This window comes from Phyllobates terribilis, unplaced genomic scaffold (genome assembly GCF_046119375.1).
Source record: "Phyllobates terribilis strain yellow unplaced genomic scaffold, ASM4611937v1 Scaffold_3__8_contigs__length_932513732, whole genome shotgun sequence".
NCBI lineage: Eukaryota > Metazoa > Chordata > Amphibia > Anura > Dendrobatidae > Phyllobates > Phyllobates terribilis.
Genome location: NW_027362763.1, coordinates 913213996 through 913241245, shown reverse-complemented (window position 1 = coordinate 913241245; position 27250 = coordinate 913213996).

The following is a 27250-nucleotide window of genomic DNA, read 5'->3' as shown; positions in this document are numbered from 1 at the left end:
TGCCACATCGACGGGGCAACTGACGCTCTGATTAATGGCATCAACTATTCGCCACTAGATCCCATAGGGAAGGTGGGCAACTGTTGCCCGATGGGTGGGCGTTGTGGAAGAGCTCTGTGAAAATCTGCCAATTGAATTGTTATAAAGCGTTAGCAGCAGCTTTAGACCCCTCAGCATAGTGGCTAGCGCGGACCCATACATTGTGTTTTAGGCACAGGAATGTTAGCCTGGGTAGTAGGCCTAGCACTGGGAGAGACGATGATGCCATCTTATTAATGCAGTGCGCTAGGCTGGTGTTTTTTGTTATGAAGCGTATATTTTTGTTAGCCAGGCGCGAGCCCCATATTTCTTTTGCTACCACTATTGGGAAGAAAAATTATTTTCAGGGCTAGATGCAGCTAAAAATTATTATTAATTTAAAAGCTAGTGGAGCTTGGTATAGATGGCCAAATACAATGAGTCCCACACACTGCTAGAAGCCCAAATATTTTTTCAGAGCTAGATGCAGATAAAAATTATTTTTCATTTGCAACCTGATGGAGGTCAGTATAGATGGACTAATAGAGAAAGTCCCACACACTGCTAGAAGGCCAAATATTTTTTCAGAGCTAGATGCAGATAAAAAATTATTTTGAATTTGCAACCTGATGGAGGTCAGTATAGATGGACTAATAGAGAAAGTCCCACACACTGCTAGAAGCCCAAATATTTTTTCAGAGCTAGATGCAGATAAAAATTATTTTTAATTTGCAACCTGATGGAGGTCAGTATAGATGGACTAATAGAACAAGTCCCACACACTGCTAGAAGGCCAAATATTTTTTCAGAGCTAGATGCAGATAAAAATTATTTTTCATTTGCAACCTGATGGAGGTCAGTATAGATGGACTAATAGAGAAAGTCCCACACACTGCTAGAAGGCCAAATATTTTTTCAGAGCTAGATGCAGACAAAAAATTGTTTTGAATTTGCAACCAGATGGAGGTCAGTATAGATGGACTAATAGAGAAAGTCCCACACACTGCTAGAAGGCCGAATATTTTTTCAGAGCTAGATGCAGATAAAAATTATTTTTCATTTGCAACCTGATGGAGGTCAGTATAGATGGACTAATAGAGAAAGTCCCACACACTGCTAGAAGGCCAAATATTTTTTCAGAGCTAGATGCAGATAAAAAATTATATTCAATTTGCAACCTGATGGAGGTCAGTATAGATGGACTAATAGAACAAGTCCCACACACTGCTAGAAGGCCAAATATATTTTCAGAGCTAGATGCACATAAAAATTATTTTGAATTTGCAACCTGATGGAGGTCAGTATAGATGGACTAATAGAGAAAGTCCCACACACTGCTAGAAGGCCAAATATTTTTTCAGAGCTAGATGCAGACAAAAAATTATTTTGAATTTGCAACCTGATGGAGGTCAGTATAGATGGACTAATAGAACAAGTCCCACACACTGCTAGAAGGCCAAATATATTTTCAGAGCTAGATGCAGAAAAAAATTATATTCAATTTGCAACCTGATGGAGGTCAGTATAGATGGACTAATAGAACAAGTCCCACACACTGCTAGAAGGCCAAATATATTTTCAGAGCTAGATGCACATAAAAATTATTTTTAATTTGCAACCTGATGGAGGTCAGTTTAGATGGACTAATAGAGAAAGTCCCACACACTGCTAGAAGGCCAAATATTTTTTCAGAGCTAGATGCAGATAAAAATTATTTTTCATTTGCAACCTGATGGAGGCCAGTACAGATGGACTAATAGAGAAAGTCCCACACACTGCTAGAAGGCCAAATATTTTTTCAGAGCTAGATGCAGACAAAAAATTATTTTTCATTTGCAACCTGATGGAGGCCAGTATAGATGGACTAATAGAGAAAGTCCCACACACTGCTAGAAGGCCAAATATTTTTTCAGAGCTAGATGCAGACAAAAAATTATTTTGAATTTGCAACCTGATGGAGGTCAGTATAGATGGACTAATAGAGAAAGTCCCACACACTGCTAGAAGGCCAAATATTTTTTCAGAGCTAGATGCAGATAAAAATTATTTTTCATTTGCAACCTGATGGAGGTCAGTATAGATGGACTAATAGAGAAAGTCCCACACACTGCTAGAAGGCCAAATATTTTTTCAGAGCTAGATGCAGCAAAAAATTATATTCAATTTGCAACCTGATGGAGGTCAGTATAGATGGACTAATAGAGAAAGTCCCACACACTGCTAGAAGGCCAAATATTTTTTCAGAGCTAGATGCAGACAAAAAATTATTTTGAATTTGCAACCTGATTGAGGTCAGTATAGATGGACTAATAGAGAAAGTCCCACACACTGCTAGAAGGCCAAATATTTTTTCAGAGCTAGATGCAGACAAAAAATTATTTTTCATTTGCAACCTGATGGAGGTCAGTGTAGATGGACTAATAGAGAAAGTCCCACACACTGCTAGAAGGCCAAATATTTTTTCAGAGCTAGATGCAGATAAAAATTATTTTTAATTTGCAACCTGATGGAGGTCAGTATAGATGGACTAATAGAACAAGTCCCACACACTGCTAGAAGGCCAAATATATTTTCAGAGCTAGATGCACATAAAAATTATTTTGAATTTGCAACCTGATGGAGGTCAGTATAGATGGACTAATAGAGAAAGTCCCACACACTGCTAGAAGGCCAAATATTTTTTCAGAGCTAGATGCAGATAAAAATTATTTTTCATTTGCAACCTGATGGAGGCCAGTATAGATGGACTAATAGAGAAAGTCCCACACACTGCTAGAAGGCCAAATATTTTTTCAGAGCTAGATGCAGACAAAAAATTATTTTGAATTTGCAACCTGATGGAGGTCAGTATAGATGGACTAATAGAGAAAGTCCCACACACTGCTAGAAGGCCAAATATTTTTTCAGAGCTAGATGCAGATAAAAATTATTTTTCATTTGCAACCTGATGGAGGTCAGTATAGATGGACTAATAGAGAAAGTCCCACACACTGCTAGAAGGCCAAATATTTTTTCAGAGCTAGATGCAGCAAAAAATTATATTCAATTTGCAACCTGATGGAGGTCAGCATAGATGGACTAATAGAACAAGTCCCACACACTGCTAGAAGGCCAAATATTTTTTCAGAGCTAGATGCAGACAAAAAATTATTTTGAATTTGCAACCTGATTGAGGTCAGTATAGATGGACTAATAGAGAAAGTCCCACACACTGCTAGAAGGCCAAATATTTTTTCAGAGCTAGATGCAGACAAAAAATTATTTTTAATTTGCAACCTGATGGAGGTCAGTATAGATGGACTAATAGAGAAAGTCCCACACACTGCTAGAAGGCCAAATATTTTTTCAGAGCTAGATGCAGATAAAAATTATTTTTAATTTGCAACCTGATGGAGGTCAGTATAGATGGACTAACAGAGAAAGTCCCACACACTGCTAGAAGGCCAAATATTTTTTCAGAGCTAGATGCAGAAAAAAATTATATTCAATTTGCAACCTGATGGAGGTCAGTATAGATGGACTAATAGAACAAGTCCCACACACTGCTAGAAGGCCAAATATTTTTTCAGAGCTAGATACAGATAAAAATTATTTTTAATTTGCAACCTGATGGAGGTCAGTATAGATGGACTAATAGAGAAAGTCCCACACACTGTTAGAAGGCCAAATATTTTTTCAGAGCTAGATGCAGATAAAAATTATTTTTCATTTGCAACCTGATGGAGGTCAGTATAGATGGACATATAGACAAAGTCCCACACACTGCTAGAAGGCCAAATATTTTTTCAGAGCTAGATGCAGATAAAAAATTATTTTGAATTTGCAACCTGATGGAGGTCAGTATAGATGGACTAATAGAGAAAGTCCCACACACTGCTAGAAGGCCAAATATTTTTTCAGAGCTAGATGCAGATAAAAATTATTTTTCATTTGCAACCTGATGGAGATCAGTATAGATGGACTAATAGAGAAAGTCCCACACACTGCTAGAAGGCCAAATATTTTTTCAGCGCTAGATGCAGATAAAAAATTATTTTGAATTTGCAACCTGATGGAGGTCAGTATAGATGGACTAATAGAGAAAGTCCCACACACTGCTAGAAGGCCAAATATTTTTTCAGAGCTAGATGCAGAAAAAAATTATATTCAATTTGCAACCTGATGGAGGTCAGTATAGATGGACTAATAGAGCAAGTCCCACACTCTGCTAGAAGGCCAAATATTTTTTCAGAGCTAGATGCAGAAAAAAATTATTTTTAATTTGCAACCTGATGGAGGTCAGTATTAGTGTTGAGCCACCCCCGTAGTGTTCGAGTTCGGTTCGGTTCGTCGAACACCCGTGTGTTCGCCGAACTGTTCGTCGAACTGTTCATCGAACACCTTCGAACACCGTTAAAACCAATGGCAGGCAAACAAAAACACATAGAAACACATAGAAAACACCTTCAAAGGTGTCCAAAAGCTGACAAACTGCTCAGAAGACATAACTAACACATGGAAAAGTGACAAGTACATATAGTCATGCGAAAATAAAAGAGGTGGAGGAGTAAAAGGAGGGGGAGACACAGATATAGGCATGTCATGCCCTTCTAAAATCCAAAAAGTGAGAAGCCGACACGGCCAGTCCGCTCCTGCCCATGCCACCTCCGTGTCGCCGGGTTTGTGCCAGAGCCGCAGTGAACCCTGACGGCCAGCCCCCCTCTCCCAATACTGGTGCCTGTCCGCTGGTGGGTCGAGCGAGCCCCCCTGTGGTGGAGGCAGCTCTAAGCTTTTTAATTTAAATTGTCTCTCTAATTTGAATGAATACACTTTAAATCCATTTACAAGGATCTATTGGAGGGCAAGTCTCATGCCAGCAGCCGCGGTAATTCCAGCTACAGTAGCGTCCACTAAAGCTGCTGCAGTTAAAAAGCTTTTATAAGGATCGAGCTCGGCTGTCCACCGCAAGGCATCCTACTGCCAGTCCCAGCCCCTATGCCTTGGGGTGCCTCCTGATGCTCTTCACTAAGTATCCCATGGTCCCGAAGCATTTCCTTTGAAAAAATTAAGTGTCTAAACTACAGGTGGTGCAGCTTGCTTAACAGCCGGGATAATCCGCTTACTAGCAGACACTGCTACTAGGCACAAAGTATTTCCTGGGCTAGATGCAGTTAAAAATTTGTAATTAGATACTCTCGTTGGATGCTGAGAAAGCATTCCATAGAGTCTCCTGGCACGCCATATATGATTCTCTTAAAAAGCTTGGGGTAGGGGTCTAGGGGACCCTTTTATAGCCAAAATCACGGCCCTGTATCGCAATACGTCACCTAGGCTGAAGATAAATGGAACTGTAGCACCCTGAGGGCTCGGTTGCTAAAGACGTATTGCACCTCACCCAGAGGTGTGATATCTCACTCTCAGGTAAGGATGGAGTGTGGATCAGGACCCGACACCTGCATGCATTACACCACATTGCCGTGGGGCAGGGTGACCAATATGCCCCTGAGATGGGCACGACAGTCCCTGTCCCTGGCTGGAGTGGGGGGAGGGAACACTGAGGAAGGGGAACCCTGTAGTGCAGGAGCAGGGAAGAAGCAGTTCCTGGGTGCATTGAGAAGGGAGTATAAAAGGTGGGCACCAACTTAGTTCAGTGCAGAGAAGTCTGAGCAGAAGTGACAGGGAGCAGGGGCTCTGCATAAGCTCTGCTCCGGAGGCGGGCCTAGTAACAGAAGCCCAGGCCTGGAAGAGGGAGAAGGAAGGAAGAGGAGCGGAGAAGGCTCCAGGAACGAGGAATGAAGGGATCCCAGGGGTGCGGACGGGCGAGTCGCCACCGCACGCCCGAATCCACCTGCGTGGAGGGGTCAGGCCAAAGGGGGAGACCGGTCCCCGAACTAGTGGAGGCAGGAAACGACCCTCAGCTAGAAACCGGAGGCTCTGACATTTTATGTGGCGCAGCCCCTCGCTACACCCGCTAGGAAGGCACCACATAGGGTCAGGGAAACTGGCGCCAAGTTTACCAAGAGGAGGCCCGAGGCAGCCGGACAGAAGTGTTGGTAAGAAAGGCCAGACAAAGGACACACAAAGGGGGTCCTGTGAAGTGCTCCAAAGTTATCTGGGAGTTGTCTGAGCCCCTCACCTGGTGAGCACAGTACGACGTGGGCAGCCGTTACCTGCAGACGTGGTCTGGATAATAAGAACTGTGAGTAAAGGCCCTGAACTGCATCACTGACTCCGTGTCGTTACTGCTGCTGCCCTGCACCATCACCCCCATCCTCCGCATACACTGCCCTGAGGCTATACTCCTCCCGTGGGGAGTTATGCTACGCTCTGCTGCACCCACAACACCAGCCTCAGTGGTCTGCCCTGTAGCGGCGGTTCACTCTGACCGCAATCCACAGGTGGCGTAGTCGGACATTTAAACATGAAAACCACATAAATAGTTCCGCCACTGGTTTGACCGCCCTGAGCCACGGAACTGGGTCGCCGCCACGAAGACTACAACCACCAGCATCCACCAAAAAGGGTCCGGCTCCGGGTGTCCCAAGGCCCAGGGGGTGCGTCAGAACATTTTCATCACCTTTCACAATCACCAATGGGACAAGGCAGTGATGTCCTCTGTCCCCTCTCTTATACATCCTAGTGACGGAGCACCTGCTCTCATCAATTCGCCATAACCCCAATATTAGGTGGATTGAGGTGGGAGGCACCGAGTACAAGTGCTCTCTATTTGCTGATGATGTCCTAGTATATATCACTCAATCACATATATCCATCCATGCTGTTATGGCTGAAATAGATCACTTTGTTACATGGTAAAATTTTAAAATCAATGCAGCGAAGTCTGAGGCCCTCGATGTCTCCCTCCCCAAATCCATATAGGATTCCATCCAGTCCAACTTTCCCTTTGCCTGGCCCTCACAGGGTATCAAATACTTAGGAATTCCTATTCATAGAGACCTCTCCCATCTATGTTATCTTAATTTTGGGCCCTTTATTGAACAACTCCATACAGACCACGGTTGGCAAGTTAGAACTGTAAGATTCACTACGTGAACCACTGGTGTTTTGTGGAAAAGCACATGTACACTGCGTTCCAAATTATTATACAAAAAGTGTTTAGGAGTGATAAGGGAAGAATTTGTTTGTTTGTCAGTTAAACTCATTGATGGTGATGTGTGTCAGGGCTCTTTATATCACTGTAAGCAATTGCAGACACCTGTGCTAATTAGTTTGGCAGGTGTGTCCAATGAAAGGCAAGACTACTTAAGAAGGCTCTCTCACATTATTAAGCAGCCTACATTTTCTGCCAAAATGGGAAAGAAAAAGGATGTGTCGGCTGCTGAGAAGCAACAAATTGTGGAGTGTTTAGGTCAAGGCATGACTACAATCAACATTGTGCGATGATCAGGATGAAGTGTCCTGGCAATCAAGAAGTATGTAGCTGATTCACAGTACACACGTGTGCGTGCTGATAAGGGCAAATTGAGGACTCTTTCCTACAGGCAATTACGTCAGGTTGAAAGAGCAGCGGCAAAAAAGCCTTGTCATAGCAGCAGACAAGTTTTTGAAGCTGCTTGTGCCTCCAACGTCCCCCGAACAACAAGATGCAGGGTCCTTCAGAGGTTTGCATGCGCCATCCTGTCGACCTCCTCTATCCACTGCACACAAGCAGAAACGGCTCCAGTGGGCCAAACATTACATGAAGACTGATTTCAAAACTGTTTTGTTCACGGATGAGTGCCGTGCAGCGCTCGATGGTCCAGATGGATGGAGTGGAGGATGGCTGGTTGATGGACACCCCACGCAAACACGGCTACAGCGCCAACAAGGAGGAGGTGGAGTAATGTTTTGGGCTGGAATCATGGGGAGAGAGATTGTCGGCCCCTTTAGGATCCCTGAAGGCGCTAAAGATGAACTCCATAATGTATGTGGATTTTCTCAAACAGCACTTCCTGCCATGGTTCAAGAAGAAGAACCGTGTATTTCGCAGCAAGATCATTTTTCTGCATGATAATGCACCATCTCATGCTGCACATAAAACATCTGCATCTCTGGCTGATATGGGCATAAAAGGGGACAAACTTATGGTGTGACCCCCATGCTCCCCTGACCTCTACCCCATTCAGAACCTTTGGAGCATCATTAAAAGGAGTGTCTATGATGGCGGGAGGCAGTTCACATCTAAGCAACAGCTCTGGGAGGGTATTCTGTCCTCATGCAAAACATTTGAAGCAGAAACCATCCAAAACCTGACAAATTCAATGGACGAGAGAGTTCAGAAGCTCCTTTCGAACAAGGGGTCCTATGTGAAAATGTAACATCACCTAGAAAAAAGTTTTGAGTTGAAAACTGTTTGATTTCAGTTTCTAACAACCTGCTAATGCTTATAATTTCAAAAATGACCATTTTTTTGGTCTTTATTAAAATGAAAAGGTTGATCGAAAAGTTTGGGTGATCTAAGAGTGTGGCAACCCAGTAGTCATGATTACTTCGAATTCTGACAATATGAGGGTCATGCTGCAGGTAGTGCAGCAAGAAGGCACTTATGTGCCTTGCGCATCTCGGAGCCCCAAAATTATTTTCCGGGCTAGATGCAGCTAAAAATTATTTTTAATTTTAAATCTGGTGAAGCTTTAGTATAGATGGCCTAATAGGATCAGTGCTGCACACTGCTACAAAGCCCAAATTATTTTCCAGTCAAGATACAGATAAACATGATTAGTAATTTGAAAGCTTAAAACGGTTGGTAGGGTGATTTTAACCAATCATCAAGCTTTTACTCTCCCCAGGATGACACAGGGGTAGAAAAGTCGTTTCGGATCCATGATTTGTTCATCTTTATGAACGTGAGTCTGTCTACATTATCAGTGGAGAGCCGCGTGCGCTTATCTGTCAGCACACCACCAGCAGCGCTGAACACACGTTCAGACAGAACGCTGGCTGCGGGGCATGACAAGATCTCCAAGGCGTAAGTGGCTAGCTCCGGCCATTTATCCAGATTGGAAGCCCAAAAAGAGCAAGGGTCCAGTGACACAGTCGTGGCTTCAATGTTTACTTGGAGATACTCCTGTACCATCGTCTCTAGGCGTTGACTATGTGTCAGACTTCTTGTCTCCTGTGGCCTTGCAAAGGATGGGCTAAAAAAGTGGTGAAATGATTCCGCAAAATTGATGTTACCAGCAGATACTGTGGTTCTGTTACGGTTTGAGTGCTGAACACTTGACGGTCCCACGGTTGGCAAGTTGGAACTGTGAGATTCACTACGTGCACCACTGGTATTTTGTGGAAAAGCACATGTAAGATTCTGCAACAGTCTCTGCTGATACTCCTGCATGCGTGCATCCCTTTCTATGGCAGGAATAATTTCTGCAAATTTACTTTTGTACCGGGGATCTAACAGTGTGGCAACCCAGTAGTCAGGATTATTTCTAATTCTCACAATTCGAGGGTCATGTTGCAGGTAGTGCAGCAAGAAGGCACTCATGTGTGTTGCGCATCCAGGAGCACCAAGTCCCTGTTGTGTTGGTGGCGAGGTAACAATCATGCTTCCTTCCTCTGTCCTCTCCCCCCAACCTCGCACAACAGAAATGTGATCAAGGTCTCCCTCATCTGATGAGTCTTCCATCAGTTTGTCCTCCACTTCTTCCTGGGCTCCTGCACCTTCCTCACTAGTTTGGCTGCTACCATGCGCCCTGGTAAAACCATCTCCCCCACCCTCACATGCCTGCCGCCTTGGTGCTGCCGACCGTCTGGACCTTGCAGATGTTAGCCCTTCCGCATACAACTCCTCCTCCTCTACTTCCTCCACCTCCTCTTGTGCCACCACCTGACTCCGAATTCTGTTTAACATGTGCTCCAGCATGTAAATCACCGGAATAGTCATGCTGATAATGGCATCATCAGCACTAAACATCTTCGTCGCCATTTCAAAACTGTGCAGAAGGGTGCATAGGTCCCTGATCTGAGACCACTCCTCCAGCGTGATTTGCCCCACCTCTGAATCTCGTTGGCCCAGGCTATACGTCAGAACGTATTGCACCAGGGCTTGTCGGTGCTGCCACAGTCGTTGCAACATGTGCAGAGTTGAATTCCACCGGGTAGGCACATCGCATTTTAGCCGGTGAAGTGGCAGGCCCAACGACTTCTGTAGAGATGTAAGTCGCTGAGCTGCGGGATGCGAACGGCGGAAGTGAGCACACAGCGACCGTGCCCTCTGCAGAAGGCCATCTAGTCTGGGATAGTGGGCTAAAAATTGCTGGACAACCAGGTTCAACACGTGAGCCATACAAGGCACGTGTGTGACATTGCCCCGGCGAAGGGCCGCACCCAGGTTTGCAGCATTGTCGCACACGGCCTTCCCTGGTTTCAGGTCCAGTGGAGACAACCATTCATGAAATTGGTTCTCCAGAGCTGACCACAACTCCTCAGCTGTGTGACTCACATTTCCCAGACATTTCAATGTAAAAACCGCCTGATGACGTTGAGCCCTACTGCCAGCATAGTAAGGAGGTGTGCAAGATCCCTTCTGCGCAGTTAGAAAGCTTGTGGCATGACCAGACAGGCTTTGGGTGCAGGTGGAAGACCGAGAGGAGGTTGAGGAGGCAGAAGCAGTGGAGGAACTTTGACATAAAGAGGATTGACGCACAACTCGTGGGGACGGCAAGACTTGGACAGCAGCCCCTTGTCCTGCTGTCACCATAGTTACCCAGTGCCCAGTCAGCGACATGTAACGCCCCTGTCCATGCCTACTCGTCCAAGTGTCTGTGGTGAAATGCACCCTGTCACACACAGAGTTTCTCAAAGAAGCGGTGATGTTGTGTGCGACATGCTGGTGGAGTGCAGGCACACCTTTCTTTGAGAAGTAGTGCCGACTGGGCATCTGGTACTGGGGCACTGCGACGGACATAAGGTCTCGAAAATCCTCTGTGTCCACCAGGCGGAAAGGCAGCATTTCTGTAGCCAAGAGCTTGCAGATGGTGAAATTCAACCTCTTAGCTTTCTCATGGCTAGGAGGAAATGGTCTTTTACTTGTCCACATCTGAGGGACTGAGGGCTGGCTATTGTGCTTAGACGGGGTTGATAAGGGTGTCCCCGGCAAACTGCCGGTCTGTGAGGAAGATGCAGGCGGACATGTTAGGTTGCCTTGATCCAAAGGTGGTGCTATCGATGTCGGACAGCGCTCAACACCAGCTGGTGTTACCACCTCCAAAGAAAATGATGACCTGCCAATCACGCTGGCTGTTGCGGGTAAAGAGGTGGCAGGTCTGCGCCCCAAAACAGGTGTGACTGCTGTCCCCCCAGTCACAGAGGATGAAGAGGCCGCGGATGCACAAGATATGGCAGACGGTGATTGGCCCGGCCGGCTAGGCCGCATTGTAGCACACTGAGCTTCCCACTGCAACTTATGCTTCATGTCCATGTGCCGGTTCATGCATGAAGTACTCAAACTATGTATTTTTTGGCCTCTACTTAGCTTTTGCTGACAAATGTTACAGATAACACGAGTTGGGTCATCTTTATCGATCTGAAAAAATGCCCAGGCTATGCAAGGCTTAGCACCCATGCGACCTGAAGAGCCACCACGACTTGTGGTGAGAGGCAGAGTTGTGTTTGAGGATGCAGTTGTTGACGTGCTTCCAGTACTACGTCTCTGTCCAGGAAGGCGCAACCTGACCTCGTCGTCACTAGCATCTTCCTCCACCTCCTCTGCTGACCTCATCTCTTGGCTGACTGTGGGTTGACAGTAAGTGGGATCTCCGACCTCATCATCATCACCCTGTGCGTTATCACACCCGTCGTCCTCAGAGCCAACCTGTTCCTGCCCTGACAAAAAACTAAAGTTGTCGCTCCAATCAGGTATTTGAGTCTTATCATCGTCTTCCTCATTGTCTCCACCAACAGGAGTTACAGTTTGGGAATGAGGGTCTACATTATGGTCAGAACCTTCTGCGTCTGGTCCTGGATCCGACTCATAAAGATTCTGGGCATCAGTGCAGATCATTTCCTCGTCTGGATTCACAGAAGCGCTGGAGTCGACCTCTGATTCCCAGGCTATAGTATGAGTAAACAGCTCTGCAGACTCAACCATCTGTTCTACCTCACACTCAGACGGGCAGCTGGAGATTTGGGAGCTGTGAGGAAGCAAGTGCGATTTGGGTGACACCTTTGAGGACTGGAGTATTTGTGATGTTGAAGTTGATGTGGAGGAGAGCCCACTTAAAGGAGCACTTGATATCCGTTGAAGCACCTGCTGTTTTTGTGCCTCATCTGGAATTTGTAGCGATTGGCGTGGCCGTAAGAAAGGGATCTTATCACATTGTCCGCTAAAAGAAGTAGACATTTTAGTTTGGCTGGAAGATGGTCTTTCTTCTGCACCTACCCCACGGACACAACCTTTTTTCCCCTTCCCAACACGCCTATTCCCCTTTCCACCAGCAGCAGGCCTTTTTCCACTCATTTTGGTGGTTAATTAATTCACAACTCTGGAGTTGTTTGCACAAAAAAACAATGGATGGTAACCGAGCAGAGCTGAGTGGCCAAACTGTGGTATTAGGCCAAAACTATTGGCTGGGTTAGATGCAGAAAAAAATTATTTTTAATTTGCAACCTGATGGAGGTCAGTATAGATGGACTAATAGACCAAGTCCCACACACTGCTAGAAGCCCAAATATTTTTTCAGAGCTAGATGCAGAAAAAAATTATTTTTAATTTGCAACCTGATGGAGGTCAGTATAGATGGACTAATAGAACAAGTCCCACACGCTGCTAGAAGCCCAAATATTTTTTCAGAGATAAATGAAGAAAAAAATTATTTTTAATTTGCAACCTGATGGAGGTCAGTATAGATGGACTAATAGACCAAGTCCCACACACTGCTAGAAGCCCAAATATTTTTTCAGAGCTAGATGCAGAAAAAAATTATTTTTAATTTGCAACCTGATGGAGGTCAGTATAGATGGACTAATAGACCAAGTCCCACACACTGCTAGAAGCCCAAATATTTTTTCAGAGCTAGATGCAGAAAAAAATTATTTTTAATTTGCAACCTGATGGAAGTCAGTATAGATGGACTAATAGACCAAGTCCCACACACCGCTAGAAGCCCAAATATTTTTTCAGAGCTAGATGCAGAAAAAAATTATTTTTAATTTGCAACCTGATGTAGGTCAGTATAGATGGACTAATAGACCAAGTCCCACACACTGCTAGAAGCCCAAATATTTTTTCAGAGCTAGATGCAGAAAAAAATTATTTTTAATTTGCAACCTGATGGAGGTCAGTATAGATGGACTAATAGACCACGTCCCACACACCGCTAGAAGCCCAAATATTTTTTCAGAGCTAGATGCAGAAAAAAATTATTTTTAATTTGCAACCTGATGGAGGTCAGTATAGATGGACTAATAGACCAAGTCCCACACACTGCTAGAAGCCCAAATATTTTTTCAGAGCTAGATGCAGAAAAAAATTATTTTTAATTTGCAACCTGATGGAGGTCAGTATAGATGGACTAATAGACCAAGTCACACACACTGCTAGAAGCCCAAATATTTTTTCAGAGCTAGATGCAGAAAAAAATTATTTTTAATTTGCAACCTGATGGAGGTCAGTATAGATGGACTAATAGACCAAGTCCCACACACCGCTAGAAGCCCAAATATTTTTTCAGAGCTAGATGCAGAAAAAAATTATTTTTAATTTGCAACCTGATGGAGGTCAGTATAGATGGACTAATAGACCAAGTTCCACACACCGCTAGAAGCCCAAATATTTTTTCAGAGCTAGATGCAGAAAAAAATTATTTTTAATTTGCAACCTGATGTAGGTCAGTATAGATGGACTAATAGACCAAGTCCCACACACTGCTAGAAGCCCAAATATTTTTTCAGAGGTAGATGCAGAAAAAAATTATTTTTAATTTGCAACCTGATGGAGGTCAGTATAGATGGACTAATAGACCAAGTCCCACACACCGCTAGAAGCCCAAATATTTTTTCAGAGCTAGATGCAGAAAAAAATTATATTCAGTTTGCAACCTGATGGAGGTCAGTATAGATGGACTAATAGAATGATGCTATGCCCAAAAGATTTTACTTCACTAGGTGCAGTAAAAAAATTGGTATTCTATACACAGGTGTTATATCTTGCAACACAGATAGGCTACTCCACTGACTAACACACTCTGCAATAGGGAAAAAAGGATTAGCTTTGCTAGATTCAGCCAAATGCTGTGAAAAAAACTTGCACAGCACTGGCACAGACCTGCCTGGCAAAAACTGATAGGAACTCATGTAACCTAGTCCTGAAAAGGACTCCAATTACAATTAGTCTTTACTCCCACAACCTATCTATTTAAGAGCACAGACCTCCCTGATAAAAGTCGTAGGAAATGCTGTAACCTAGTCCTTAAAAGGACTGCAATCACAACTATTCCCTACTCCCAAGCTATCTGTATATTTGTGCGAAAATTGGCTTGAAATTAACAAGGTATAGCACACACAGCAACAGCGGTGCCGTCTAACACGCAGCTGCAGCAGTGAGAAAATGGTGGCGACGGGGAAAATGGCTTGGTCTTATAGGGCAAGGACATGTGACATACACTGCCAATCACACATGCCCTTGCTTGTGTGAAAAAAAGCACTTCGCTCCGTGTGTGCGCTGCTGATAGGCTGACAGATTGCACCTCCCCACTGCAAATGCGGGAAAGAGAAAAAAAAATGGAGATCTTCATTGTTCCTGCAGAGATCCATCCCCTGCCCCTCCCCCCGCCCCGCTGTACACTCAAACTGCGTATTAACATTAATTTTCATCATTACTGAGAAAAAATCCAGTTATGATTTTGGTGCACGAACAGTTATCGAACATAACCTCGAACAGCCGAATTTTTCTCAAATTGTTCGTGTTCGCCGAAAGGCTCGAACACCGCCCAAAACAGCTCGAATTTGAGATTGGCGAACAGTTCGAGTAGAACAACGCTCATCTCTAGTCAGTAGAGATGGACTAATAGAGAAAGTCCCACACACTGCTAGAAGGCCAAATATTTTTTCAGAGCTAGATGCAGATAAAAATTATTTTTAATTTGCAACCTGATGGAGGTCAGTATAGATGGACTAATAGAGAAAGTCCCACACACTGCTACAAGGCCAAATATTTTTTCAGAGCTAGATGCAGATAAAAATTATTTTTCATTTGCAACCTGATGGAGGTCAGTATAGATGGACTAATAGAGAAAGTCCCACACACTGCTAGAAGGCCAAATATTTTTTCAGAGCTAGATGCAGATAAAAATTATTTTTCATTTGCAACCTAATGGAGGTCAGTATAGATGGACTAATAGAGAAGGTCCCACACACTGCTAGAAGGCCAAATAATTTTTCAGAGCTAGATGCAGACAAAAAATTATTTTGAATTTGCAACCTGATGGAGGTCAGTATATATAGACTAATAGAGAAAGTCCCACACACTGCTAGAAGGCCAAATATTTTTTCAGAGCTAGATGCAGAAAAAAATTATATTCAATTTGCAACCTGATGGAGGTCAGTATAGATGCACTAATAGAACAAGTCCCACACACTGCTAGAAGCCCAAATATTTTTTCAGAGCTAGATGCAGATAAAAAATATTTTTAATTTGCAACCTGATGGAGGTCAGTATAGATGGACTAATAGAGAAAGTCCCACACACTGCTAGAAGGCCAAATATTTTTTTCAGAGCTAGATGCAGATACAAATTATTTTTAATTTGCAACCTGATGGAGGTCAGTATAGATGGACTAATAGAGAAAGTCCAACACACTGCCAGAAGGCCAAATATTTTTTCAGAGCTAGATGCAGATAAAAATTATTTTTCATTTGCAACCTGATGGAGGTCAGTATAGATGGACTAATTGAGAAAGTCCCACACACTGCTAGAAGGCCAAATATTTTTTCAGAGCTAGATGCAGACAAAAAATTATTTTGAATTTACAACCTGATGGAGGTCAGTATAGATGGACTAATAGAGAAAGTCCCACACACTGCTAGAAGGCCAAATATTTTTTCAGAGCTAGATGGAGATAAAAATTATTTTTCATTTGCAACCTAATGGAGGTCAGTATAGATGGACTAATAGAGAAAGTCCCACACACTTCTAGAAGGCCAAATATTTTTTCAGAGCTAGATGCAGACAAAAAATTATTTTGAATTTGCAACCTGATGGAGGTCAGTATAGATGGACTAATAGAGAAAGTCCCACACACTGCTAGAAGGCCAAATATTTTTTCAGAGCTAGATGCAGAAAAAAATTATATTCAATTTGCAACCTGATGGAGGTCAGTATAGATGGACTAATAGAACAAGTCCCACACACTGCTAGAAGGCCAAATATTTTTTCAGAGCTAGATGCAGATAAAAATTATTTTTAATTTGCAACCTGATGGAGGTCAGTATAGATGGACTAATAGAGAAAATCCCACACACTGCTAGAAGGCCAAATATTTTTTCAGAGGTAGATGCAGATAAAAATTATTTTTAATTTGCAACCTGATGGAGGTCAGTATAGATGGACTAATAGAGAAAGTCCCACACACTGTTAGAAGGCCAAATATTTTTTCAGAGCTAGATGCAGATAAAAATTATTTTTCATTTGCAACCTGATGGAGGTCAGTATAGATGGACTAATAGAGAAAGTCCCACAAACTGCTAGAAGGCCAAATATTTTTTCAGAGCTAGATGCAGAGAAAAAAATATTTTGAATTTGCAACCTGATGGAGGTCAGTATAGATGGACTAATAGAGAAATTCCCACACACTGCTAGAAGGCCAAATATTTTTCAGAGCTAGATGCAGATAAAAATTATTTTTAATTTGCAACCTGATGGAGGTCAGTATAGATGGACTAATAGAGAAAGTCCCACACACTGCTAGAAGGCCAAATATTTTTTCAGAGCTAGATGCAGAAAAAAATTATATTCAATTTGCAACCTGATGGAGGTCAGTATAGATGGACTAATAGAGAAAGTCCCACTCACTGCTAGAAGGTCAAATATTTTTTCAGAGCTAGATGCAGAAAAAAATTATATTCAATTTGCAACCTGATGGAGGTCAGTATAGATGCACTAATAGAACAAGTCCCACACACTGCTAGAAGCCCAAATATTTTTTCAGAGCTAGATGCAGATAAAAATTATTTTTCATTTGCAACCTGATGGAGGTCAGTATAGATGGACTAATAGAGAAAGTCCCACACACTGCTAGAAGGCCAAATATTTTTTTCAGAGCTAGATGCAGATAAAAATTATTTTTAATTTGCAACCTGATGGAGGTCAGTATAGATGGACTAATAGAGAAAGTCCCACACACTGCCAGAAGGCCAAATATTTTTTCAGAGCTAGATGCAGATAAAAATTATTTTTCATTTGCAACCTGATGGAGGTCAGTATAGATGGACTAATTGAGAAAGTCCCACACACTGCTAGAAGGCCAAATATTTTTTCAGAGGTAGATGCAGAAAAAAATTATATTCAGTTTGCAACCTGATGGAGGTCAGTATAGATGGACTAATAGAACAAGTCCCACACACAGCTAGAAGCCCAAATATTTTTTCAGAGGTAGATGTAGAAAAAAATTATATTCAGTTTGCAACCTGATGGAGGTCAGTATAGATGGACTAATAGAACAAGTCCCACACACAGCTAGAAGGCCAAATATTTTTTCAGAGCTAGATGCAGAAAAAAATTATATTCAATTTGCAACCTTATGGAGGTCAGTATAGATGGACTGATAGAATGATGCTATGCCCAAAAGGTTTTACTTCACTAGGTGCAGTAAAAAAATTGGTATACACAGATAGGCTACTCCACTGACTAACACACTCTGCAATAGGCCAAAAAGGATTAGCTTTGCTAGATTCAGCCAAATGCTGTGAAAAAAACTTGCACAGCACTGGCACAGACCTGCCTGGCAAAAAGTGATAGGAACTGATGTAACCTAGCCCTGAAAAGGACTGCAATTACAATTAGTCTTTACTCCCAACCTATCTATTTAAGAGCACAGACCTGCCTGATAAAAGTCGTATGAAATGATGTAACGTAGTCCTTAAAAGGACTGCAATCACAACTATTCCCTACTCCCAAGCTATCTGTAGATTTGTGCGAAAATTGGCTTGAAATTAACAAGGTATAGCGCACACAGCAACAGCGGTGCCATCTAACAAGCAGCTGCAGCAGTGAGAAAATGGTGGCGACGGGGAAAATGGCTGGGTCTTATAGGGGAAGGACATGTGACATACACTGCCAATGACACATGCCCTTGCTTGTGTGAAAAAAAGCACTTCGCTCCGTGTGTGCGCTGCTGATAGGCTGACAGATTGCACCTCCCCACTGTAAATGCGGGAAAGAGAAAAAAAATGGAGCTCTTCATTATTCCTGCAGAGATCCATCCCCTGCCCCTCCCCCCGCCCCGCTGTACACTCAAACTGCATATTAACATTAATTTTCATCATTACTGAGAAAAAATCCAGTTATGATTTTGGTGCACGAACAGTTATCGAACATAACCTCGAACAGCCAAATTTTTCTCAAATCGTTCGTGTTCGCCGAACGGCTCGAACACCGCCCAAAACAGCTCGAATTTGAGATTGGCGAACAGTTCGAGTCGAACAACGCTCATCTCTAATTAGCAGGTTATTACAAACTGAAATCAAACAGTTTTCAACTCAAAACTTTATTCTATGTGATGTTACATTTGCACATAGGACCGCTTGTTCGAAAGGAGCTTCTGAACTCTCTCGTCAATTGAATTTGTCAGGTTTTGATGGTTTCTGCTTTAATTGTTTTGCATGAGGACAGAATACCCTCCCAGAGCTGTTGCCTAGATGTGAACTGCCTCCCGCCATCATAGACACTCCTTTTGATGATGCTTCAGAGGTTCTCAATGGGGTTGAGGTCAGGGGAGCATGGGTGCCACACCATAAGTTTGTCCCCTTCTATGCCCATAGCAGCCAGAGATGCAGTTGTGTTATGTGCAGCATGAGATGGGGCATTATGTAACATCACTTAGAATAAAGTTTTGAGTTGAAAACTGTTTGATTTCAGTTTGTAATAACCTGCTAATGCTTATCATTTCAAAAATGACCATTTTTTTGTTCTTTATTAAAATGTAAAGGTTGTAAACTCTGCTGTGCATAATAATTTGGAACATGCATTTTGAGTGCAGTTTGAGTTTTTTATTTTTTAAAAATATACTGTTATCATAGGCAGTTTGTACAAAAACCTTTCAATTGTACTCTAATAGTTATTTGACTGGAAAATTACAATGACTGCAATTCATATAGGTAATTTGGGAAAATCTGAGAAAATATTATTTGCATAATAATTTTGAACACAGTGTAGACTGCTTACACTGGAAATGTTGCCTTTTAGGCTCGTGGAGACAGAAGCTTTATGCAACCTCATGGCGGCGGCTGTCCCTCAGTACTCATCCCCAGCCGCCACTATTTCTCCCGGTGTGCCATCCCCGCTTTACACAAGCACGTGTCCCAGAACATTACCCGTGCACACACCAATACAATTACTGGGAAGGTCCACCTAACCACAGAGATGGTTAAGATGTGGATAAGTGCTTGTGGCCAGAGAGAGTACATTTTCTGACGTCACACTGGGTGAATATAGTGGAAGCTGGGACCCAGTCGGACCCTGGGACGGAACATGTCCTCCTGACAACGAGGATTGCGGGCCCTGGGTCAATCAGGGTTGTCCCCACATTCTACAGCTCCTGCATCTCCCCCTCTTCAGCCTCCATCTCTGAAACGACCACATCAGTCACAAGCTGGAAGCACTACAACATTGCCTCTGCCAAACGGCAACCGACTCTGCTGAAGCTAATCTGCTTAGGTGACAAACCGCACACCGCTGCAGAGTTGTTGAAAGCTGTAACAGGGCAGGCAGATCTGTGGCTCTCACCGCTGAACCTACAACCAGGCATGGTTGTGTATGACAATGGCCAAAACCTGGTGGCGGCTCTGAAGCTTGGCAACCTCGCACACATACCATGCCTGGCCCATGTGCTCAACTTAGTGGTTCAGGGGTTTCTCAAAACCTACCCAGATCTGCCTGAGCTGCCTGTGAAAGTACGCCACATGGGTTCCCATTTCCGAAAGTCAGCTACAGCTTCCACCACCCTGGCAGTGCTTCAGCTGAATTTGCAGCTTCCAGTTCACCGACTGGTGTGCGATGTCACCACGTGTTGGAACTCAAAGTTGCAAATGTTGGAAAGGATTTATGAGCAGCAGAGGGAAGTTGTTGAGTAATAATATTTTAGTTATATATTGCCAACATATACCGCAGCGCTTTATAATTCAGATAATTTAGACAATTTACAGACATTGTCGGCACTGTCCCCACTGGGGCTCACAATCTACATTCCCTATCAGTATGTCTTTGGAGTGTAGGAGGAAACTGGAGAACCCAACGCAAACACGAGGAGAACATACAAACTCCTTGCAGATGTTGTCCTTGGTGGGATTTGAACCCAGGACCCCAGTGCTGCAAGGCTGCAGTGCTAAACACTGAGCCACCGTGCTGCCTAGTACCAGCTTCAACACACCCATCGGTATTCCTGTCAGCCTCCACACATAAGATATGATGAGTGGGCATGGATATCTGACATCTGTGCCGTTCTCCAAAACTTTGAGGACTCCACCAGGATGGTGAGCGCCAATGACACTATAATTACCATCGCCATCCCGCTTCTCTTCCTACTGAAACACTCATGCTCACAATTAAAGAGGAGGCTTTGCAGGCCGAGCATGATGAGAGGAAGCAAGGAACTATACAAGGTGATGCTACACAGCCCAGCCTCATTTCATCTCAGTGCGGATTGGGTGATAATGAGGAAGAGGAACAGGAGCTGGTTTCCTGCCCTACAGATATAACTACCCACACCACATTCATACCGTCTGTTCAGCGTGGATGGCCTGAAGAGGGGGAAGATGAAGAGGAGGACAAGGAGGAGGATGAGGCGGAGAACATGGACAGTCGTCCACTTGGTGGGGACAGGGAAGTATTGGCTGTTGGCAGTATGACACACATGGCTGAGTTTATGTTCCGCTGCCTTTCCCGTGACCCCTGCATTGTATGCATTTTGGGCAACAGTAATTATTGGTTGGTCACACTTCTAGACCCATACTACAAGGAGAAATTTCTATCTCTCCTTCCCGTGGCAGAGAGGTCTAATAAAATGTTGCAGTACCAGAAAGCCATTGTTAAAGAATTATTAAAAAAATTCCCATCTGACAACGCTGGCGGCAGAGGTCACAATTTCTTGGATAACCAAGGAGTACAGGCGAAGGAGACACAAACCAGATGCAGCAGTGGCAGGGGCATGAGCTGTCTCTCTATGCCTTGGAGGTCCTGGCCTGTCCTGACGCTAGCATTTTGTCAAAGCGGGTTTTAAGTGCCGCCGAGGGTATTATTACTGATAGGCGCATGCGCCTGTCAACTCAAAATGCTGACAGGCTGATTCTTATCAAAATGAACAAGGACTGGATTGGGTCAGACTTCTCAACACCACCGGATGATAGCAGCAGAACATAAACTCAAATCCAGTGGGTTTTTTTTGGGGGGGAGTTCTATCCCCATGCACCTCTTCACACCCACGCATGGGTATATGCTTCAGGATTTCATCTATTTTTTGTTGTCCTCCTCCTTCTTCACCCCATCCTCCACCACCATGTCACCAGGGTGACCATAAAGCAACGCCCGCACATTTTTATTTTGTTTGCTTATGATGCTCATAGGAACTATGTTTAGAGGTCTTACCCCAGGGGTAAATGTTCTTCAGCCCATGCAGACACACTCCTTAATAATTTTTAAAACTATTTTTTCTGAGGCCCTTCACTACATCTCTTCAAATTGGTATTGGAATGTGTCCTAACTAGTGATGAGCAAGCATGCTCGCCACTGCTCGGTACTCACCCGAGCATCTCAGTACTCGAAATGCTCGGAGCTCGCTGAGTACTTTCGAGATGCTCAGGCGGGAGCTCGGGTCCCCGTCCTGCATGTTTGACACTATTTAGAGCACCAATCATGCAGCGATTGTCTGCCACTCACTGTAATGTCACAGCCATGGTGGTTGTGGCATTACAGTGATTGCCCAAATCGATGGGAGCAGTGCTCACAGTGAAACATGAAAAGACGGCAATTCATCAGCGGCATACACCGGTACCCGACAATTTAGAACAGAAAGAATAGAGCATGACACATAGATTAGATAGATAGAAACATGTCAGTCACATATATAATAAGGAGAGTGACAGTTTTGGTTACTGTCCTTGTTATTTAGTGTTAAAATAAAGGATTTATTAAAAAAAAAAATTGGCGTAGGGTTCCCCGTAATTTTAGTCTCTAGTGGAGGTTAAGCAGACGGTTGGGGCAGATGTTTGAAGCCTGGGAAGGGGGTAATACCCACGGAGCTTCCCAGGCTACTAATATCAGCCCCCAGCTGAATACCTAGCCTTTACCAGCTATTAAAATGGGGACCCCCCCAAAAAATGACGTGGGGTCCCCCCTATTTTAATAGCTAGCAAAGGCTAGGCTAATAGCCCAGGAAGGGTTCCATGAATATTGGCCCCCTCCCAGGCTAGAAACACCAGCCGTCAGCCGCCCCAGAAATGGCGCATCCATAGAATGCGCCAATTCTGGCACTTAGCCTCGCTCTTCCCACTGCCCTATAGTGGTGGCAGTGGGGTAAGAGGGCTGGGGTTGATGTCAGCTTATAATGCCACCTGACATCAAGCCCAGGTTAGTAATGGAGAGGCGTCTATAAGACTCCCCCATTACTAACCCCGTAGTCAAAGTTAAAAAAAAACACAAACGCCCAGAATAAAGTCCTTTAATTGAAATAAACACACAATTCTTTAATGTTCTAAATTAAACCATACTTACCATCACGCCCTTTCCAGCTGAAGCCAACGATCTCCTGCAATAAAAATAAAATAATAAACCAACCTCATCCTTACCTTTCCATGGTTCCCAGGATGGCTCCAGCTCTGCTACATTCACATGACAGGCTGGATCGCAGCCAAAAGCTGCCATCCAGCTTGCCATGCTGCAGACACTGAGAAGCGCAGGCATGCTTCGCTCCTCAGTGTCTGGCTGTGACGGCATCCAGATGAGCCGAGTTCATGTCCAATGAACTCAGCTCACCTCATGCACGTCACTGACAGCGTGGGAAAATTCTCCTGCGCTTGCCGTGAGCGAAGGAGAATTCTCTCACGCTCACCGCAAGCACCTGCTGTTCCCATGTCATTTCAGCACTGTTTCCATCGATTTGACCAATATTTAGACTCCCTCCAGACCTCCGGAGTGGACTGCAGGAAAAATGCTCGAGTTTCTCATTGACTTACATTGTACTCATTACTCGGGTCGAACACCCGAGCATTACGATTTACTCGCCCTGAGTAACGAGTACCCCAGCATTTTAGTGCTTGCTCATCACTATTGATGAGCCATTTCTGGGGCCGCTGAGGGTTGATGTTATTAGCTTTGGAGGGGGCTGGTATCCATGGCCCCTTTCCTGGCTATTAATATCAGCCCACAGCTGTCTGTTTAGCCTTTGCTGGTTAGATTTTATAGGGGGACTCAATTTTTTTCTGGAGTCCCCCTGTAATCTAGCCAGTAAATGCTAATCAAATAGCTGTGAGCTGTTACTAATAGCCAGGGAACATTTGGGCCTAAAGGCCCCATTCCTGGGATATTAACATCAGCCCGCAACTGTCTGTTGAGCCATTGCTGGTTAAATTTTATAGGGGGACCCTACGTCAATTTTTTTGGGGCTCCCCATGTAAACTATATATATATCTATTATCTATCTATTACCTATTCATCTGTCTATCTATATGTAACATCCCTGGAGGCATGCTTGCATAGTGCACCACCTCCCACTATGCAAGACCACAATCTTACCCATCAGTCCAGCCTGCAAATCTTGCTCCAGTTCATGCTGTGTGCATGTCTCTTGTCTGAACGCTTAGGGCAGCGGCTCGGTTACTTCCTGATTCTTATAGCTGCTGTGGGCGCGCTCCTAATGCGTCCCCAGCCTATTGCTGTGAGTCACTGGATATATAAACCCCCTCCATCCAGAAGGAGGTGCCTGAGCAACACCTTCTCTCAGTTTGTTTTTGCAACTGAATTGCCAGGTCCTGTCCTGTATCTTGTCTGTTTCTGCCACCCTGGGGGCTACATATCCAGGCCTGTTATCTCTGACTTCTAGTCTGTTTCTGCCACCCTGGGGGCTGCATACCCAGGCCTGTTATCTCTGACTTCTAGTCTGTTTCCGCCACTCTGGGGGCTGCATACCCAGACCTGTTATCTCTGACTTTTAGTCTGTTTCCGCCACTCTGGGGGCTGCATACCCAGACCTGTTATTTCTGACTCCTAGTCTGTTTCCACCACTCTGGGGGCTGCATACCCAGACCTGTTATCTCTGACTTCTTGTCTGTTTCCGCCACTCTGGGGGCTGTATACCCAGGCTCGTTCTTGTGTCTCGTTGCAGTATCAGTTCTTGTCTGAACTGTCTCCTAGCCTGTTACCTGTTTGTCTCTATGTCCATATTTTCCCTTTTCTTGCAGTGTCTGAACCTGCACCTAACTCCAACTCGTTGTCTCTGTACTTCTGCTTGTGAGTTTTGTGTCCACTCGCTACTTCATAGTTAGTACCTTGTGTGTATCTGGTTCTGCTTGTCCCTTTTCCCTTCCTCCGTATCTACCTCCTGTGTTATAGCCATCTTCCTGTATTTTCCAGTCTGTTCCATGTGAACAGAGTCCTGTCCTCTCTGCCTGCACCTTCAGCCCTGTTCAGCTCGCCTTGCCCACCGCTCTGGCGGTTCCGCTCTGCTCTGCCTTGTCCACTGCACATGCGGTTTCGCTCTGCTCTGTCTTGTCCACTGCACCAGCAGTTTCGCTCTGCTCTGCCTTGTCCACCACACCTGCAGTTTCGCTCTGCTCTGCCTTGTCCACTCCATCTGTGGTTTCGCTCTGCTCTGCCTTGTCCACCGCACTTGCGGTTTCGCTCTTCTCTGCCTTGTCCACCGCTCCGGCGGTTCCTCTCTGCTCTGCCTTGACCACCGCTCCGGCGGTTCCTCTCTGCTCTGCCTTGTCCACTGCTCCGGCGGTTCCGCTCTGCTCTGCCTTGCCCACCGCACCTGCGGTTTTCGCTCCGCTCTGCTTGCTCACCGCACCGGCGGTTCCTCTCTGTTCTGCCTTGTCCTCCGCTCCGGCAGTTTCGCTTTACTCTGCTTGTCTATCGCATCTGCGGCTCTGTTCCTGTCTCCCAGTCTGTACTAGACTCTATCCAGCCTGCGCTCCAACCTGCTAGTACCTCCCTGTCTGCACTCCAGCCGTGCTTGCCAGTATCTCCCTGTCTGCACTCCAGCCATGCTTGCCAGTACCCACCTGTCTGCATACCAACCGTGCTTGCCAGTGCCCTCCTGTCTGCATACCAGCCATGCTTGCCAGTACCCACCCGTCTGCATACCAGCCGTGCTTACCAGTATCCACCTGTCTGCATACCAGCCGTGCCTGCCAATACCCACCTGCCTGTAAGCCAGTCTAACCTGCCTGTTCCTGCATTCCCCGGTGTGGGTCAACAGCTGTGACCGGGGTCTGACCTGGAGTAGCACCTGGTCCTTCTGCTCGTTTCCTCCTTGGTTCACGGAGTCAACTGAGCCGCCGTGCGACCTTGGCCGGATTGGGTTGATACTTAGTTACACCCCTCCAGGCACTCCTCGGTTCATGGTACTGTGGGATCACTAATCACGCTCATGCCAGTCAGTCCGGGCGCGAGTGTAACACTATATATCTATCTATTATCTATCTGTCTATTATCTATCTATTTATCTGTCTATCTATCATCTATTGTATCTATCTATTATCTATCTATTATCTATCTGTCTATCATCTATCTATTTATCTCTGCTTGTCTACCTATCTGTCATCTATCTAGCAGTCACAGGTACGGGATCACGCTGGCATCTGACAGCGTGATCCTGCCGCGCTCTAACCGGCTCTAACATTGTTACCTCCAATCAGAGATCCTGTTTTCAGTGCTGTCACACAGATGACAGCGTGGGAAACCATGGATGTTTCAGCCCACTATTCATATGAATGGGGTCCGGGTTTGAGTTTGCGCCCTGTTCTGGTACCCAGACATGAACGTTTTATGGATGTTCGGCAGAACCCGCTGGACCCGAACATCCAGGGGTCTGCCCATTTCTACTCATTTTAAACTAAGGGGGCGTTCACTCTAGGCCAGGGCTTTTGACCGTAATTATGCTCTGGAGTTCACTGTGCATGCTCCCGGGGCCGACGTATGGCCAGAAGTAATAGTTAATAGTGAGTATCGGACCGCAACATCTGTCTGCACTTCCTGGAGGTCACTTTGCAGGCTAAGTTAACTCAGGGGCCTGCTTTCAGCCAGAAGTCCTGGCCTGTAGTGAACAATGGGTGATTAAGTATATATACTGTATATATTTAACTTTTTTTGTTTACTTTATTTTGGGATATGGGGAGATCCCAGATCATAATAAGGGACACTAAATTCATGGAGAATAACTTCCCTGCAAAGAGAATTTTCTTGTAAAATCTGTGTGAAGAGGCGAATTGAATTTTGCCTGATCCGCTTATCTTTAATTTTAATGGAAAATGTTCACATTCTTTCTATCATTTACTTACTTATTCGAGGCTCAAAATGAATATCACAAAAACATACATGATTAATTTGACTCATAGCATGGAATCTATGCACTTTATAAATATACAAGAGCTTCTCACTAAATTAGAATGTCATCAAAAAGTTAATTTATTTCAGTTCTTCAATACAAAAAGTGAAACTCATATATTATATAGAATAATTACAAACAGAGTGATATATTTCAAGTGTTTATTTATGTTAATGTTAATGATTATGGCTTACATCCAATGAAAACACAAAAGTCATTATCTCAGTAAATTAGAATACTTTATAAAAACAGCTTGAAAAATGTTATTAAAATCCGAAATGTTGGCCTACTGAAATGTTTGTTCAGTAAATGCACTCAATACTTGGTCGGGGGTCGTTTTTGCATCAATTACTGCATCAATGCGGAGTGGCATGGAGGCGATCAGCCTGTGGCACTTCTGAGGTGTTATGGAAGCCCAGGTTGCTTTGATAGCAGCCTTTAGCTCGTCTGCATTGTTGGGTCTTGTGTCTCTCATGTTCCTCTTGACAATACTCCATAGA